Source organism: Oncorhynchus keta, chromosome 12 (genome assembly GCF_023373465.1).
Source record: "Oncorhynchus keta strain PuntledgeMale-10-30-2019 chromosome 12, Oket_V2, whole genome shotgun sequence".
Classification (NCBI taxonomy): Eukaryota; Metazoa; Chordata; class Actinopteri; order Salmoniformes; family Salmonidae; genus Oncorhynchus; species Oncorhynchus keta.
The window spans coordinates 1,965,271-1,984,640 of record NC_068432.1 but is presented as its reverse complement, the minus strand read 5'-3'; the positions used below and the strand labels follow the sequence as shown (position 1 = coordinate 1,984,640).

At 39.6% G+C, this 19,370-nt stretch overlaps 1 long non-coding RNA gene across 1 annotated transcript; it reads right to left on the bottom strand.

The window, feature by feature from the left end:
• Positions 1 to 4,996: 4,996 nt before the first annotated feature.
• On the bottom strand, positions 4,997 to 8,438 carry LOC118391644 (uncharacterized). The gene is made up of 3 exons (XR_004827171.2): positions 8,297 to 8,438; positions 7,816 to 7,946; positions 4,997 to 7,660 (listed from the first exon to the last, which is right to left on the bottom strand). It is a non-coding gene; the product is annotated as an uncharacterized LOC118391644 (long non-coding RNA).
• Between the last annotated feature and the right edge of the window lie 10,932 nt (positions 8,439 to 19,370).

Sequence of the window (19,370 nt, the reverse complement as noted above, 5' to 3'; positions counted from 1 at the left end):
CACAGATTGGTGGTTTTGGATGGTTTTGTTTGGGTGCGTTTCTTGTTTTTGTGGAGGTGTTGCCTGCTGAATGCTAGGCTTGATGCTATGCTGGCTGTCGGTGCTCTTACACAAATTGTGCTAGGCTTGATGCACCAGTTCCGGAGGCCTATGTCACCGGCCTCTAGGCATCACTGAACTTTCTCATGACGCACACCTGATTCAAATTCCCCTGGTTAGTGATTGTATATATGTGCCCTCTGTTCACCATTGTCTGGTTGGTTATTGGTCCCATGTCCGTTGGTCTGTGAATACATGTGCTTTGTTACTTCAGCTTTCGTGCTGTGTGTATTGTGCACTTGTTATTAAACCCCCTATTATGAATTCCTGCGCCTGTCTCCAATCATTTTTACGACGTGACACCCTGAATGAAATGACTGAGCTGCGGGGTTGAGAACCTGTGAAATCAGATTCCCGCTCTGTAGCAAAGAATGCATCATCATCATCACTTTAATTTGAGGAAGATGACTGATTAAATATTTTATTAATCAAATGTTTTCTGTGTGTTAAAAAAAATTGTAATGTTAAAATAGATCACATTACAAATTTAGTCATGGCAGGAAGCATTTTGAACGTCACATTTTCACTTGTACGTCTTAACACAATTATTATATCGATAGGAGTGGGGAAAATGTTGGATTGATAAACACACCAAAGTTGGCATTGAAGATACGTAATAAAACGCCATAACCTGCTGAATTTTCACGATCACTTTTCCTTCATTTTGATTTTGGCACAAATGAAAATGTGGCACTGACTTTCCCACGGATGAATGTTTCAGCATTGTCTCAATGAAGAGTTCAGCGTTCAACAAGCCATGCGTGACATGCAAGTGCAGTTACAAGCCTGCTGGAGTTAGCGGCAGGTGGACTAGCAATATCCATCGTCGTGTACAAATGAAACCTCAGCTGGAATGTGAAGCTAACTAAAGATGGTTAGCTTTAGAAAACCCGGAGTAGATCTAGCTTAGTTCGTAGGATACACCTTTGGTCCCTTGTTATTAAAGGAAATTTTCACCCTGGGGGAATATGGGTTTGTTTTGATCATGTCCAAGACATTTCTAGGTCAGTGAGATGTGTAGTCCTGCACATTTTTTTCCAGTCTCGCTTCCTGCTCTGGCCCCATTTGTCCCCAAGGATGGCTTTTTTGAAAGGGAGGTGGAGGCAACACAAATCTTCTAGGACAAAACTGAAAGAACTGACCAGACTGCAATGGCTTCAAGTAATTCCTTTCATCAACACAAATTCAATGATGTGGCATTTTTTAAATGTTCTTTAGCTAGCTACATGGTGACATTCAACCATATGTTTCAGACTGAATATAGCAAAGATGATTTAAAACAAAGAATTGAATTTAGCTACATGCTCAGTTACAGACGATGCCGGCACCGACAGGGCAGATGACAAATAGCTAGCTAAGTAAGTTATTTTTTATATAAGCCATTTAGCTAGCATATTTAGCTGAAACCCATATTGTGTAATGCTGGCTAACATACTACTTACTGTGTCACAGTGGGGGGACTGTTTGCTAACTTAGGTAGTGTTGAAGGAATTTAATTCCTCTGTTTTAATTCCCAATTAAAATGAAACACTCTGTCAATTCATAAGGATTTGTAAGACCCTTATTTTATAGGAATGGACAGAGCTCCGGTCTTAATGTCAAGTAACAGCCTTTATTCAAGAGAGTACTGAGTTCATACACATTTTACCACAGGTTATAAACTGAAAATGACGTCAGCGTTTTCTAAATGTTCCGTCTCTTCTTGACACTGGTAGAAAGGCCCTATAGCTCTCAAGCCTTCCCTCCTCGCCTAGAGCCAAGGTCAGTCAGTGTAGATAAGCATTCTAGACAGTCTGGAGATAGTTCATTCATTTGTACCAAGGAACAGACCGTCATTCTTCTAACTTTTGCCCACGTTCACACACACACATTATTTTCATTACTGTGTTCAAGAATACCGTAACATTTAGTATTCTGATTAGTACATGTATAGTAACATAATAGCATTCGGATTAGTCAGTCCTGATTGAAATGTATACATAATTAGCCATCATTGATAAAAGTTCCCTTAACAGGTAGTTAAACAAAATGTATAGGAGGTAGATCACATTTAATATTACAGATTGATTGTGGCTTCCATCAATGTAATTGTCTGCATCCTTTCCATTCCCCATGTACATCTTAAAAAATATATATATAAAAAAAAATATATATACAGTAGCAATCAAAAGTTTGGACACAGTTACTCATTCAAGGGTTTTTCTTTATTTGTGCTCTTTTCTACATTGTAATTGTAAAATACTGAAGACATCAAAGCTATCAAGTAATACATATGGAATCATGTAGTAACCAAAAAAAGTAACTATTTTAGAGGCATGCATATTTGAGCAAGAATGAAGAGATTTGATTAACTAATGTCAAGTCCTTGCTGATGGAGCTCAGATACACCCGATTCCCCTGAAACACACACGCTGGTCCACATTATGACCATTTTCCCAAGCATCTCTGTGCAATCAGACCTTTGATTATTTTGTGCCACCAGGGCCACAATAATTTGCCCCCTCTCTGATTGTCCGAATGTGACCCCCACCCCATGGGTTACTGCAGCTAGTGTTTCCAGCACTGCCACTACCTGGGTGGGTGCACCACACCAGAATTCCCACCGGCTGGGTACAAGGTCATCAAGATTCTCATTAGCAGCTCTGAGAAATGCCTTGTATATTATGCTCACCCATCTGGGGACTTTGGCTTTGGAAGACCAACCCTGCCAGGCAGGCTCAGAATCTTGAGGGGGCGGTGCTGCTTTAGTGGGTCTCTGACCACGTTTATCTTTCTATCTTGGCTGCATATAGGTTACTTGCAGTAGGCCCATAAAACAGATAAGGACTTCTCTGTAGTATATGGGTCTCTCAAGTAGGTGTATAGGGTTGGGGACCGACTAGATTTATAATTTATTTTGAAATGTATATCCCATATCTGCACAAAATTGAAAGCTCTCTCTGTTAAAACTCCCGCTAACAGACACACACGGGCTCTGGCATTTTCAACCATTTTCCTTTTTCACTCACATAACTCCACACTTTTCCAAACAGAAAAACACACACCTCTTCCATCACAATACTCCCGCACATACCCACATACTGTGCAGTCCATGTCCTCTGTCTGCTGTGTTTTTATCTCTACCATGTTGATTCCTACCTAATTTCAGGTGTTTCAGTGCTCTTCTGTTCCTGTTCCTTATATTTGCAGATGTATTATTTCAATAATGAGCCTTTCTTCTAATGCTGTCTTTTATCTATTTATAAATAGAGAGTTAAATATTGGAGATTTTACATTCCCCATCTTGAACGGTATAGTATATTTGTAGTTTATTTCTTCATCAATTGTTGTATTTTATTGTTCTGTTTTTTAAAATTACAATCCCAACCATTAGTATTGGGTACGTTTTTTAATTTTTATCGTTGTATCATCATCTTTAAAATGAATAAGACAAAACAAACATTCAGGATGATGGGAACAATTTCAGTGAAAAATATAAGAGAGCTACAGTACGTACTTGTGCAAAGTTTCAGAATGATAACTTCCAAAATGAGTGTGCTTACATGCCATTTGTCATGAAGTCACCCAGGTGTCCCACACAAGTAGCCCAAATGTACCCAAGTGGCAAAATTGGTGAAGTTATACATTTTGAATTGAATAAGTATATACAAAATACCAAAATAGTATTCTAACACACCCCTCCCCCCCAAAAATGGAGAAAAATCATGAAAAAATATATATACATTTACAAAATAACACTTTCAATATTTGGAAGACCCTCAGTCCTCTACACAATATTGCGCTGATGCCAGGTGCCATAGCAGTCTCTTTCTGCTGTAAAGCAGAGGGTCACCAAGCATGTGGTGCAGGTGATGGGGGACATTTTGCAAAGAACACAGCAACGCCTCCATGCTATGCCCTTTTTGCCCTGGGCACATCCATGCCTGCAGAAATAAATTTGGGCAGATGAACCAGTTTCAGTGCGGGATGGACACCTTGGCACTGGGGGCTCCCATTCAGAGTCAGTGTCACTGTGAAAGAAAATGTTCAGTTAGAACAGTTTCGCATATGAGCCCTGTATCAACAGGTATAATAAACATATATAAATAGAGTACAGGGAACATAAGCTTGAATATATTATTATAGACCTGCTAGATCTACTGTCTCTATTATATTATGGCAGACAAGCTAGCTCTACTGTCTCCATTTCACTTTGGCCATTGTTGTGGGCCTGCCCTCCCCTCAACAGCCTAAAATAGGCTATTTCATTCCACAAATAATATTTTATATTAATAATTTCAAACAACGGCATTGGCATGAGAAAAACTTACCAGCCCAAAACGATGTCCTCTCCGTTCAAAAAATATTCCTCCATTTGGGAATTGCTAAATGAATTGTCCTCCAACAATCTCTGTCTCACTTTCCCAATCAATTTCTTCAAAAATTGTGTGTACATCTGTATATCTAGACTTAGATTTAGCTTTCCCTGACTTAGTCGCCATACTGATTGATATATAAACAGCAGAAGATGCACTTTACCAAAACAACGCTGTGCGTAACATGCGTGGCTCCTTCCAGTATGAATTTTCAATGGCGAATGAACCTCTTTACGCCAGAGTTTACTACATGGGTTGGTCTTCCAACACATAAACATTAAATATTGCCGTTTACCTCAACTCATTGGCTATATACCCAGCTAGATTTCAAGAATTTCAGTGATCATTGGGTTAAATACAGTCAATCAACGAAACAGTGGTCATATCATTGGTGCACAATGATGTCATTACTTGTTGTCTTCAAATCGGTTTCTTTCAGTCAATACGTCCCGCGGAATGACCCCTCAGGTTTGGTTGTGTTACAAACTGTTACGCCCTGGTCGAAGTATTTTGTGTTTATCTTCATGCCAGGGTGTGGCATGGGTTTTTGTATGTGGTGTGTATATATTGGGATTGTAGCTAGTGGGGTGATCTAGCAAAGTCTATGGCTGTCTGGAGTGGTTCTCAATCAGAGGCAGGTGTTTATCGTTGTCTCTGATTGGGAACCATATTTAGGCAGCCATATTCTTTGAGTTTGTCGTGGGTGATTGTCCTTAGTGTCCTTGTTCCTGTCTATGTGTTAGTGTACACAAGTATAGGCTGTTTCGGTTTTTGTTACGTTTATTGTTTTTTTTGTAGTGTTTGTATTTAGATTCGTGTTACGTTTGTTTATTAAAACATGGATCGCAATCTACATGCTGCATTTTGGTCCGACTGTCCTTCACACCAAGAGAACCATTACACAAACAAAACCAGTTGATTGCAATGAAACCAAACATGACTGGAAAAGTCACGTTTAGTGTGTGTATTTACATCAAATGTGTTGTTGAAAATGGAATGAGACGGAATTCATGACACAAGCGGTTCACAAAATGTTTCGTGTTAGGCTATAAAAATGGATTTGATCAAACAAAAGGCCATTCATTGTGTAACAATGAGCATCGGGATTGCAAACAGAGGAAGATCGTCAAAGGTAAACAATTAATTTAATTGCAATTTGTGATGTTACACCTGTGCTGGTTGAAATAGCTTTTTTTAATGGGGCTTTGTCCTCAGATAATCGCATCGTATTCTTTCACAGTAAATCCTTTTTAAAATCTGACAACGCAGTTGGATTAGCAAGATTCTAGGCTTTCGACCCATGTGAGACACTTGTATTTTCATGAATGTTTAATATGACTATTTATGTAGCGATCAACGTATGTTGTCGAATTCAATCCCGCTAACGGGTTTGGTGCGCAGAGGTTAAGGGGGAACCAATTACTTGTCTCCACTCCCCTCAGTGAGCTTGTCCAGGAGTGGGGTCAAGAGGGGGTTTACTTGAGATGGGAGTATCTAGAGTTGACAATTGAGTTATGCCTTGGATGAGGTAATGTTTTTGTATTATGAAGTACCAGGAACGAGATTAGAACCTCGTTTTAGAGACCAAACTGAGCAATACTTTATAGCGAATGCTATCTGACTAAGGGATACTCCTTTCTCAAGTAAAAGGCCCTTTGTGAAGAGTTCCTAAGATCTGTGGTTCGTCATGTAAATTGAGAGGGGTGTATATTGGCTATAAAAGATCTTTGTATTCTTCTGTAGTTACTCTCAAAATTCATTATAGATGGTGAATAGATCTGAGAGTCAAAGGGCTATTGTAAAGCTCATATTATTAAAGATTAAGTTTAAGTATAACTGACTGGTGTGTGGTTTAACTCTCCTCATTTGGTAATACAGGAAAATGCTACCACAAGTAGTCTTGGTGTCTCAGAACAGTTGGTTATCAATATAGTTTATCAACTACGAAAGCTACACGTCTCCCTTCTAATCTATTTATCTTGAAGAGTGGTTACAGAACTTTACACCGTTCTCCAAGTTCTTTCGGGAACTGATCATTCATGCCTATTATTGTGCCTGCCAGTATTAAGCCCAGGCTTTTAACCATGACTTTATCTTTAAAGAATGCAAATTTGTCGATTGGGCACTCATATCTAACCCTGACCTCTTCACCGGACGTGCTACCTGTCCCATTCCTGCTGTTTTCAACTCTCTAGAGACAGCAGGAGCGGTAGAGATACTCTGAATGATTGGCTATGAAAAGCCAACTGACATTTACTCTTGAGGTGCTGACCTGTTGCACCCTCGACAACCACTGTGATTATTATTATTTGACTCTGCTGGTCATCTATAAACATTTTAACATCTTGGCCATGTTCTGTTATAATATCCACCCGGCACAGCCAGAAGAGGACTGGCCACTCCTCATAGCCTGGTTACTATCTAGGTTTCTTCCTAGGTTCTGGCCTTTCTAGGGAGTTTTTCCTAGCCACCGTGCTTCTACACCTGCATTGCTTGCTGTTTGGGGTTTTAGGCTGGGTTTCTGTATAACACTTTGTGACATCAGCTGATGTAAGAAGGGCTTTGTAAATAAATTTGATTGATTGATCTTACCCATATACCTGTCGGATGCCATGGTTGCCCTTAGATTGAAGATGTAATCCGGAGACTGGTGTTTTCTCCATTTCTTTAGCTATCATACTCTAATTCCACTGATTTTAAAACTTGATCCTCCAGAAAGTGGAGAGCAACACTTATGCAGCTCCTTCCCTGTCTGGAATGCCATACCACGGTTGCCCTTAGTTTGAAGATGTAATCTGGAGATGATCCTTCAGGAAGTGGAGAGCAACACTAATGCAGCTCCACTACACAATACATTTTTTAAAAGAAGCGTTCGACAGGATTGCTAACACAGACAGATGAGCTCAAATAGACAGAAGCTTTCAATATGGCAGACCAATCCTATCCTCTCTCAGCATGTCCAGCCCACTCATTATCTTAGCCAATCATGGCTAGTGGGAAGGTTCCTAACGTTTTCTGTGGCTTAACCAACATGGCTCGTAATTTAACAATTGTATTCATATTTACAGACGGCCTACAAGTTTGTTATTAAGATTGAGCAATGCTTATTGTCCCCTCCAGAGATTGGACAGTTTGATGAGCTGAGCTGGTAATCCCTCTTCTCTGTACCTGGGGGCATAATGTCCATCAATAGGGCAATCACCAGCCTGAGTAAGGAGGAAAATATGGTCAGTGGGAGAGTTAATGGGTGATAAGGGTTTTCCATAGCCATGTCAAAATATATTGGATAGGAATTATTGTGACCAGACTACGTCCTTGTAAGTCAAACACTTGTGCAACTAGAGCGATAACACATGCATACATTCAATATGTTTTCCTTCTGAGCTGTCTTGTGGAGAGGGTTGAAGGCTCATTGAACTTGATCAGGAGGGCCACAATATGCATGTGCTGTAGACGGGAGATAGGAGAGAAGTGACAGAGGAGAGGAAAGGACTGACAGAGAGGAGAGGAGCAAGAGAGACATGATTTAATATCCTTATGACTTGCACAAAGACTGATGACATTTACGCAAATACATATGTGGTCTTTCCATTAGGTCTCTTTCAACACACCCTGTGGGGATGTTATTTTATGTGATGTATATTTTTCTGTAAGGTTTAATAAACTAAACAACGCACACAATGTCTTCTAAAGCCTGATGACATCCAACCTGTTGCATAGGCCACAATGCAAACAGCGTATGTTTTGTATGCATTGTCAATGTCCATATCAAAACCTTATGGCAAACCGTACAGCATGTGAAATGTTTTCAAAGGCCTGATGTATTCTTTGTAGTGACTCACCCTGTATGAGGCTGCGTTGTGCAGGGAGATGAGGCCTCCTTCCACCTGAGTTGTCGTCAGCCCCGTGCTCCAGAAGGGAAGCATCTATTTCCAACAGGTCATGGATGCCCATGTCTCCCTCCTTCACCATGTCCAAATACATGTTACCATCACAGTTATTCTTGGTGGGGATACACACAGACAGATGTGTAATTAAAATGTATAAGAAGCGTCTTGCGTAAAAAGTTATCGTTGTACATATTGCATGGTACCGACTATAAAGAAAGCGTCCTAGTAGTCTTCAATCAAACGCAATTATTTTTGAAGAGCCAATATGAATGGCACAGGGAGGAAGACTAACCTTGAGCATCAGCGGATCTCTTGGCTATTTGCCCTTGGCTGCAGCCTCAAAGAGAGGTGTGAAATTCCACAGGTCAGCTATGTTGACCCATTTCTCACCAGCAGTGCAGCGACCTCAGTGACAGTAGAAGCAGAAACACAGGGACACTATTTATACTGAACAAAAATATAAGCACAACATGTAACAATTTCTAAGATTTTACTGAGTTACAGAAATCCGTCAATGAAAATAAATTCATTCGGCTCTAATCTATGGATTTCACATGACTGGGAATACACATAAGCATCTGTTGTTGAAAGGTACCATTAAAAAAAGTAGGAGATGGATTAGAAACCCAGTCATTATCTGGTGACCACCATATTTACCTCATGCAGTGCGACGCATCTCCTTCTCATGGAGTTGAACAGACTGTTGATTGTGGCCAGCAAAGTTGCTGGATATTGGTGGGAACTGGAACACTCTGTCGTACATGTCGATCCAGAGCATCCCAAACATGCTCAATGGGTGACATGTCTAGTGAGTATGCAGGCCATGGAAGAACTGGGACATTTTCAGCTTCCAGAAAATGGGGACAGATTTGTCATGCTGAAACATGAGGTGATGGCGATGGATGAATAGCACGACAATGGACCTCATGATCTCGTCATGGTATCTTTGTGCATTCACATTGTCATAGATAAAATGCAATTGTGTTCGTTGTCCGTAGCTTATGCCTGGCCATACCATAACGCCACCATTTGGGCACTCATCCCACAGGACACCATACACGTGGTCTGCGGTTGTGATGCCGGTTCTCTAAAACAACGTTGGAGGCAGCTTATGGTAGGGACATAAAATTCCCTACCATAAGGAACATTAAATTCCCTGGAAACAGGTCTGGTGGACATTCCTGCAGTCAGCAGTCCAATTGCACGCTCCCTCATACCTTGAGACATCTGTGGCATTGTGTTGTGTGAGAAAACTGCACATTTTAGAGCAGCCTTTAATTGTCCAGCACAAGGTGCACCTGTGTAATGATCATGATATTTAATCTGCTTCTTGATATGCCACATCTGTCAGGTGGATAGATTATCTGGGCTAAGGAGAAATGCTCACTAACAGAGATGTAAGCAAATTTGTGCACAACAGTTGAGAGAAAAAAGCTTTTTGTGCATATGGAAAATCTCTGGGATCTTTTATTTTAGCTCATGAAAGATGGGACCAATACTTTACATGTTGCTTCTATAGAACACTGAACATTTAATTTACTGTATGTATTTAGTGCTAAAAACTAAATTAATTGAAAAAGATATTCAATCAATGGAGAACTAAAGATAAAATAGAGTAGGGCCAGACTGTTATGTTATTCTAGTCAGACAACACATACCCAAATGTAGAGAGTAAAGTACAAAATGTGACATCAGCGGCCTGCATCTCCAATGTAGTCAGTTAGGCAAAGTCTCTGGTGTTGTATAGTTATGTTGCAGCTGCGACAGTCACACCTGGATCCATGCAGTAAGTATTTCTGCAGAAGGGAGAGGGAAAGGGCACACACACACAGGTGGTTGTCTGAGAAATGAAGAAATTATAAATAAATCACCTATCTTGGTTTGAAGTCCACTCACCATGTCATGGTACAGGCCACACGTGGGTTGTTAGTAGACAAAGAAAGGTTAGTTAAGCGCATAGATGCAGTAAAGAGATCAATGGATCGCAGGATGCCGTCATTGGCGCCCAGTCAACAAATCGAATGTAACAAAGTGGATATCAGTTTTTTCCTTCCACAATTGTAACTTCCTTCGACATGTTTCCAGTTTGTCTCACACTGACCTCAAATTACGCTTGAGTGATCTGGGTGACTCCATCACCGTGTAGATCGATAGTCTTGACACCACACTTTACTCTCATACATCCACAGTCACAGCTACATCATTGTGATGTAGGCCTACATCTGACACAAAAGTAGTATCATCATGCATTTCCAGCATCAGTCGCTGTGATCAATGTCTGCATCATCATTATCAACTACTTCTACCTCATCAAGATCCTCAACCTCAGCACAGTAAGTGATCATGTGCAGCATAATGCACTTACCTCTGTACTTACGGTACATTACTCCTTTGTTTTCCCCTGGGGCCTTTGTAGATGAGCTGGGAAAGAGAAAATGGTGGGCACAGCAGTCTGGTTCAGGCTGATTCTTCCCATGTCATCACAGCGAAAACACTCATTTTCAAAGTGATCGGTACAGAGTTGAGGTTTCCGGGTGAGTTCCCAATCCATCCACGGGATATTTTCTACCCACTGCTGCAGCCTTGGCCTGACATGAAACCCGAAACCTGTGGAAAAATGAATTTAAAAAGAAAGACATCCTTTTTCTTATTAGTTTCATAGCTGTTTCTCTTTATACTAAACATTTCACGAAGAAAGGCCAACATCCCTGGTGACAAATAAAACAGACAGTGAAATTGTTTCCAGTTGAAGTACAGTGTGTCCCGATGCAAAATAATGACATGCACATTCACAGCCTATTCTATATCCATTTGAAGAAAAAAACAGTCCCCCACCACATAATTTATGACCAAGTCTTCCTCTGATGTCTCAAATAACTATGCTGTCAGGCAATGTAGACTCAATGACCAACGTGACTACAAACAATTGTAGTTTATTTTAACGAACTAGCTAGATAGCAAGATATTAATGGTGTTTACCTATTCAGCTAAGTGATTGTGAAAGCTAATGATACTTAGCTAATGCAAATTTGAAGGAGGCTATTTGCTAACATTTGATAGCTAGCTAGCTATCCTCAATGACATTGAATGTGGGCTAACCAAGTTAGCTATAGCAAACTGACAAGATCACTAAAATCAACTTTATTTTCAAGAAGAAGTAGCTAGCTAGTTATTTATTACATAAAATCATTGCTATAAATCGATCACCAACTTACTTGAACTGTTGATGTAATGATATTATTTGGATCCATTCACTTCAGTCAGTATTTGTGTCATCTTCCAATTTAAGGAATCCAGCACCTTGAATGAACAGGTCCAGGATGCAGTGTTGCCAAATCCTCATTAACCTCTTGCTCCTACCTGGCACGCAGGCGTCCCATCTAGAGCTCTGGAAATGCAAATGCGCCACGCTAAATGCTAATAGTACTATTAGTACTACTATACTATTAGTTAAAACTCAAACGTTCATTAAAATACACATGCAGGGTATTGAATTAAAGCTACACTCGTTGTGAATCCAGGCAACAAGTCAGATTTTTAAAATGCTTTTCGGCGAAAGCATGAGTAGCTATTATCTGATAGCATGTAACACCCCAAAAGACCCGCAGGGGACGTAAACAAAATAATTAGCATAGTCAGCGCTACACAAACCGCACAAATAAAATATAAAACATTCATTACCTTTGACCATCTTCTTTGTTGGCACTCCTAGATGTCCCATAATCACTATTGGGTCTTTTTTTCGATTAAATCGGTCCATATATAGCCTAGATATCGATCTATGAAGACTGTGTGATAAACGGAAAAAAATAGCGTCTTCATAACGTAACGTCATTTTTTAAAATTCAAAAAGTCGACGATAAACTTTCACAAAACACTTCGAAATACTTTTGTAATGCAACTTTAGGTATTAGTACACGTTAATAAGCGATAAAATTCATCAGGAGGCGATGTCAATTCTATAGGTGTCTGTTTCGAAAAAATGTCTTGGAGAGAGCTCGACCAAAACATCTGGTCGGAGACGGGAGGGAATCGATTCCCTTGATTCGATTAGACCAAGAATCAAATGACAAGACTCTAGACAATGTGTGGAAGCTGTAGGCACTGCAACCTCGGCCTCATTTAATTTGGTTCACTTTGAACAATATCCTTGAAGTCGCGGATGGATATTTATTTCCATTTTCAGTGATCAGATATTCCTGCACTTTTCGATGAAACGCACGTTCTGTTATAGTCACAGCCGTGATTTAACCAGTTTTATAAACGTGTTTTCTATCCACACATACTAATCATATGCATATACTATATTCCTGGCTTGAGTAGCAGGGCGCTGAAATGTTGCGCGATTTTTAACAGAATGTTCGAAAAAGTAGAGGGTCGACTTAACAGGTTAAGGAAAGTATCTATTGGCTGTCCTAAAAGTCGATAAATGACGTCATCGCCTAATTTGCATAATTGGCTGTGTGCATGTAATTGTGATGGACGCTGTTGGAGAGAGGAATAACGTTGTGGGAGAGACAAAAAGTGAATAAAAAAACCTAAATATGTTTTGAACTACAAATGAACTTTCTCCTGTCGATTCTTGTTTTTTATGTCACAATTCCAACACTCCTCCTTTATCCGGGCTTGTTACCGGTAAAAGTGACCGAAAAGAGACACTGGCGGAGTTACTTATTTTTAATTTTTTTTTTTTTTTAGTTTAGTTTTCTTAATTTGTTTTTAACCTTATGGTCCACTTAGAAAGTCACAGTAAAACATGAACATTTTTAACCATAACAAGATTTATTTTATTTTATACAATCTACATTAACAATCTAATTGGACCAAAAAGAGACAATAGAAAAAACTGTCAATGGCAATGTGAGAAAATCATGGTAACTAGTCTGGCCCTAATTCAGGTTAAAAAAAATGAACGCCTGTGAGTGCTTTGGGACAGGGATACGTGCTTTCACGTCAGTCTCCAATAACACCAGAAAAAATTGCAAGATTTTTCGCTAGCCGCCTTTTTGAAAATGTGTCGCTAGAGGGGTCTGAATACTCGCTAAATATAGCGACAGAGTCGCTAAGTTGGCAACACTGTCCGTATGAGAGCCCGTGAGTGATTTTCCTTGTTTTTCCTTGTGTGTGTGCATGTGACACAAACGTGTCCATGTAACAGCCTGTATATAATCTTGGTTTTGCCTGAAGCATTTGTTCTAGGGCACTCACAGTGAAAATCTTTGCAGTTCTGGAAACGTAACAGTGTCTTCTTTCCAAAACTATCAATATTCCAAGCATATAACTTTTTGCTGTGAGTGATTCAAAAAAAAATGCCATTAAGGCAATTCATGTAAAACTTCTATGGATATTTTTTTGCCACAAAAGGTGATAATGAAAGTGTCTTTTTAGGAATTGTGAAAATTGGCTTCTCTATGTGGGCGTCTATTGGAATTGTCATTCTTGGCTTGGCATCAGTGAAGCTGCAGTACCACCAGTCTCCTCTGGGTACAAGGGATGGCATACTTTCCAACTGGAACCCTGGCCCCTTGTTCCACTGTTGGGAGAAATGGTAATCCATATTAATATTTGTTAATTGCATGCAAATAAATATTGCTTCGCTACCACACCCACAACAGAAGCACAATCATGGCCTCGGATTTGCAGGTGGATGTGATAGAACAGACATGGGGTCTGTTTCTGTAGCACAGTTTTTGGGGCCATTTGAAACCAGCAACTGACGGTAAAAACATGACTTCTCAACACAGGTTGAAACGGTCATAATCGGTGGGCACTGCAACATACTTACAAATAGTTTGGCTTTCTCGGTGAGTAAATAGAACGTCTATGTTGCTCAGTAATATCATATCTCATAGTTTATTTTAGGGATGAGGCTTGTAGTTGATCCACAAAACCGTTATTTATGTATATATTTTGTTTCATTGTAGAGACAGTAAACACATTTTGCTGAGTCATAACCTGCCATCGACTCCAATGCATTATTAAAAATCTAATCAGATCAAATTGTATGTCACATGCGCCGAATACAACCTTACCGTGAAATGCTGACTTTACAAGCCCTTAACCAACAATGCAGTTCAAGAAATAGAGTTCAGAAAATATTTACAAATAAAATAAAGTAAAAATTTAAATTAAAAAGTAACAGAATAAAATAACAATAATAGGCTATATACAGGGTTTACCGGTACCGAGTCAATGCGCCTCTAACGACAGGTTAGTCTAGGTAATTTGCACATCTAGGTAGGGGTAAAGTGACTATGCATAGATAGACTTGGTGCTCCGGTACCGCTTGCTGTGTGGTAGCAGAGAGAACAGTCTATGACTTTGGTGACTGGAGTCTTTGACATTTTTGGGGCATTCCGCTGACACTGCCTAGTTTAAAGGTCCTGGATGGCAGGAAGTTTGGCCCCAGTGATGTACTGGGCTGTACGCACTACCCTCTGTAGTGCCTTATGGTCAGATGCCGAGCAGTTGCCATACCAGGCGGTGATGCAACCGGTCAAGATGCTCTCGATGGTGCAACTGTACAACTTTTTCAGAATCGGAGGACCCATGGCAAATCTTTTCAGTCTCCCGAGGGGGAAAATGTGTTGTCCTGCCCTCTTCACGACCATCTTGGTGTGTTTGGACCATGATAGTTTGTTGGTGATGTGGACACTTGAAACTCTCGACCAGCTACTTTTTTTATCATCAATAACGTACCTGAAAACAGGGGAGAAATAATCACGATAGTGATACGGTGTTGTTTTCTCATTTAAACTTTTTGTTCAATGAGAAAAGACCGCGATTTCACCAGGAATTTGGGTGGAGACCAGAGCAATTGATCTCCGGCTCATAGATTAAGAGAATTTCGTAGATCACAGATTAACACTTTTAGGCACCACAAAATAAAGTAATCAATATAATGTTTACACATTACTCTCACAATGTGTACCCTTTGTACGCTTGACAGATTTGAACTTAGACACAATTATATGAATGTTATCAATCTCTATCAACTAATACTGAATGCATGATCTTTTTAACCTTAGATGTTTTAAGATCCTCACATACTATGAATTTACTAATACTTTTTAATGTATAACAGGCTATGAATATTTCCTTTAACCTGTCACATGCAGTAAAAAGTTGTTAATTTTTGTTGGCACAGTGGAATTTATTTTCAAAAATGTAGTGCAGAGACCATTCAGAATGGGATTCTGATGTAATATAAGTTGGTGTGGAGTGTTTGAGTGTTTTCTAATATGCTTTAGAAATATTTTCATATTGCATTATAGTCAATGGCAAGTGATGACTCAACAAACCGTGACAACCAATTATCTCTGTAACGAAACAAAATGTGAATAAAAACGGTTTGGGAGATCAACTACAAGAACAGAGTGAAAATAAGGGCACAAAAAAATGGGTGAACTTATCCTTTAAGAAATCTGAAGAAACGTTATGTTAACCGAGACACCTTCAACCGATCATATTCACCGTTTCAAACATTAACTTCCGTGCTGCTCAGGTGTGTGAATTGTCTTTCTTTGCCTTTTTAGGAATTTGACCCAAAACCAACAAGGAAGTTGGGGCTGCAAGTAGCCCAGTGATTAGAGCATTGGGCCAGTAACTGAAAGGTTGCAAGATTGAATCCCCGAGCTGACAATGTTAAGCCTATGGGTTCCCCGACAGGAACTACCCCCCTTCAGCTGAAACGGTGGCGCAGGGAATGCAAAAATATTCTTAGAAATATTTAACCTCCACACATTAACATGTCCAATACCTCAAATGAAAGAAACACAGATTTTTAAAATGTTTTACGGCGAAAAGACAGCATATATTTCTGTTAGACCACCACCAAAACAAAGAGAAAACAGCCATTTTGTACCACAAAAGATAAAATCACAAAAGCAGGATTTAAAAAAAATCATTCACTAACCTCTTGAAAATCTTCATTAGATGACAGTCATATGACATGTTACAACAGTACATTTGTTTTGTTCGATAATATGTATTTTATATCCATAAATCTCGGTTTACATTGACGCCATGTTCAGAAAATTCTCCAAAATGTCCGGAGGAATTATAGAAAGCTACGCCAGATAACATAAATACTCATCATAAACTTTGACTAAAGATACATGTTCTACATATAATTAAAAAGATACACTGGTTCTTAATGCAACCGCTGTGTCACATTTTTTTTAACGTTACGGAAATATAATCTGAGACGGAGCTCAGACGTAACAATATTTCTCCGCTATGTTGGAGTCAACAGAAATACAAAATTACAACATAAATATTCCCTTACCTTTGATGGTCTTCGATCAGAATGTAGTGCAAGCAGTCCTACTTCAACAATAAATTGTTTTGTTTCATAATGTTCAATTCTAGTGTCCATGTAGCAGCATATGCTACCACTTTCAGCTCAAATGCCCAAAAAATGATTTCTGGTCCAGGATAATTTTGCATCAAAACTTCCAAATTACATATTACAGGTCGACGAAACTGATCAAACTAAGTGCAGAATCAATCTTCAGGATGTTATAAATGTACAAAACTAATAAGCATTCCAACCGGGCAAACCTAGTTCATCTCGGGCTGATTGGAACAGACGAAGCACTCCAAACGCATACGCGCCTTGAAGCACATGAATCTTTTGCGACACTGTAGCAATTTCCTTCCCATTAGGTCAAAGTTCACAGAAAATGCTCCATTACACTTTCTACTGAATGAGGACATCTAGTGGAAGACATAGGAAGTGTTTCCAGATCCATAACTTGTTGGGAAGGGAGGGGGCGATGACGTCAAAGTTGCCCCAACTTTCAGGATTTCAAAACTAGTTTGCAAGATTGCCTGCCCTGTGAGTTCTGTTATACTCACATACATAATTCAAACGATTTTAGAAATATCCAAGTTTTTTCTATCCAATGTTAATTATAATATGCATATATTAGCAATTTAGGACAGATTTTGATGCAGTTCACTATGGGCAGGCAATTCATCCAAAGGGGAAATACTGCCCCCTATCCTTAACAAGTTTTAACCCACTGTTCCTAGGCCATCATTGTAAATAAGAATTTGTTCTTAACTGACTTGCCTAGTTAAATAAAGGTTAAACAAAGTCTTCGGTGTTGTGAGCAGTTGTATCAAACCAATCAAACCAAAGTTCAACTTGCCACAAGTTTGGCATCTGAACTGTGCGTAAGTCAATTATTGGATTCTACACTGAACAACAACCTCTCCCTCAACATCCGTAAAACAAAGGTGTTGATTGTTGACTTCAGGAAGCAGAGGAGGGAACATGCCACGAACGGGACTGCAGTAGAGTCGGTAGTTTTAAGTTCCTTGGCATCCACATCACAGAAGACATGACATGGACCAACAACACCACCACTCTTGTCAAGAGGGTGCAACAGTGTCTCTGATTCCTAAGGCAGCTGAAGAAATTCTATAGGCCACACCGAGTCCTCTCCAAATACTACCGCTGCACCATCGAGAGCTTCCTGACCGTTTGCACCATGGCCTGGTATGGGAAATGCTCCGTCCACAATCACAAGGCCCTCCAGCGGGTGGTGAAGACGGCCCAGTACATCACTGGGACCGTGTTTCCACCCATCCTGGATGTCTACTTGAAACGGTGCCTAATGAAGGCCAGTAGTATCATCAAGGACACACACAACCCAGCCACTTACTTATTGTTCACTCCTTACCGTCGGGTAGACAGTATCAGAGCATGAGGTCTGATACCAACAGGCTCAGAGATAGTTTCTATCTACAAGCCATCAGACTGCCGAACACTTGAACTCGACTGATCGCCTGCTCTGATTCGCCACACCTTAGCACACATGGACTCACTCACTCACAGTTAAATAAAGGTTAAATCATTTTATGCAGTCTTGAGGTCCAATTCTTTTTAAATCGAGGGTTACATTTCCCAATAAGAAACCCAAAATCGTCACTCAACATAAAAAGGGAACTAACAAATGAGCCACTGACAACCAAAATGAAACAGGTGGGGTTTTATAATGGGTTCTGAAATGCATCCATGGGAGTGGTTACTGACTGGGTGATGCTAATCAAACTCGAGTAGGGTCTTACCACCCACGATGGACGCCTACTAGATTTGCCTCATATCAGACAAACTAAAGGAAAATAAAACCCCCGCCAATTTAGGTTCTATAAAGAAATATTTAATTTTACCTTTATTTCACTAGGTAAGTCAGTTAAGAACACATTTTTTTTTATTTACAATGAAACCCTAACCTGGATGACACTGAGCCAATTGTTCATCACCCTCCGGGACTCCCAATCACAGTTGGTTCTGATACAGCTGGTTGTGACACCTCTAGTGCCTTAAACCCCTGCACCACTCAAGAGTCCTACACTACACCTGTCTGTCCAATGCATGCACATACCTTGCCCGCTCCATAGCAAGCTGCTCTATCCATTGACGAAGTAATTAAATGTGGAGCTAAAATAAAAATAAATGATTTCAGAGGTTTAAGAAGTTACAGAAAAGGAACGATATAAACCGCACTGGTGGAAAAGGTACCCAATTGACATACTTGAGTAAAAGTAAAGACTTAATACTTAATACTTAAACTTAATAGAAAATGACTCAAGTAAAAGTGAAAGTCACCTAGTAAAATACTGCTTGAGTAAAACTCTAAAAGTATTTTATTTTAAATATTCTTAAATATAAATAATTTTCACTTATATTAAGCAAACCACACAGCACAAGTTTATTTTTAAATGTTGTATTTATGGATAGCCAGGGTCACACTCCAACATTCAGACATCATTTTCTTTAAGAACATTGTGGAGTAAAAGTTGTCACAAAATATAAATAGTAAAGTACAGATACCCCCCCCAAATGTTTACTTAAGTACTTTAAACCTCAACCCGATTCAGAACTTTATCTTGCTGGTCGAAACAGTGGAATGGAAGAAAGAAAATGTTCATTAGATCCAATTTGATATCTTCTTTAGAATATCAAAAGGATGAATGACTAATATCCTTGGCACTTGTCCCAACGGGGAAACAATTT